The sequence below is a fragment of the Aethalodelphis obliquidens genome, unplaced genomic scaffold (genome assembly GCF_003676395.1).
Source record: "Aethalodelphis obliquidens isolate GAN/ISIS:26980383/991018 unplaced genomic scaffold, ASM367639v1 scaffold21, whole genome shotgun sequence".
Lineage (NCBI taxonomy): Eukaryota > Metazoa > Chordata > Mammalia > Artiodactyla > Delphinidae > Aethalodelphis > Aethalodelphis obliquidens.
Genome location: NW_020837965.1, coordinates 24,476,788 through 24,477,601, shown reverse-complemented (window position 1 = coordinate 24,477,601; position 814 = coordinate 24,476,788).

Genomic DNA, 814 nt, shown 5'->3' with positions numbered 1-814 from the left:
ACCATTGTAAAGCAATTATACTCCAATAAAGATGTTAAAAAAAAAAAACTAATATCTGTCAACCTGTTCATTTCCTACAGAGATAACAAACTAGATCTTTGTTGTTGTTTAATGAACTCAATGAATAAACTGGATTAATCATAATTCTTATCATCTGACACAATCTCAACACTGGCCCTCTTTAATTTTCTTATTTATGTAAATATCTTCCCTTTTTTAAAAAAGGAATGTCAGTGCCTTTTTTAATGGACTTTAGTGCTTCACAAACATATTAGTAATAGTTCTTGCATCATTGGTCCATGCTTTGCCCTCTTTTTTCATTCATTTATACACTTGTTTAATTTATGCATTGATTCACTTAAACAGTAATAACATAATCAATACTCGGGAGACTCAAAGTCTAAGATTAAGACCTGGCGAACTTCCTAATCACTGACTAGAGGCTCATTTCCCACAGAGCTGAGACTGCATTTTTTTTTGCCGTGGATATCAATGGTGCCAAAAGGATTGACCAATACCATTATCACTATGCTGCCTTCATTTGACACTTGCCATGCTCGACCCTCTTCTGTTTAGTTGGTTATTTAATCAGCTATTTGTCCATGTCATTTTCTTTAAAAAAAATAATAAATTAATTTAAAAATTTAAGACTAGCAACACACCACCAATCCAATCCAACAGCACTGATTACTACACACATCTGTTCATATGTTCATTACCCAGACGGATTAACCACTTTACATTGTTTTTATGGGCTTTAGTGCTTTATTTAAAATAATCCTTGTGTCAATATACACTTTAATATTTAGTGTGT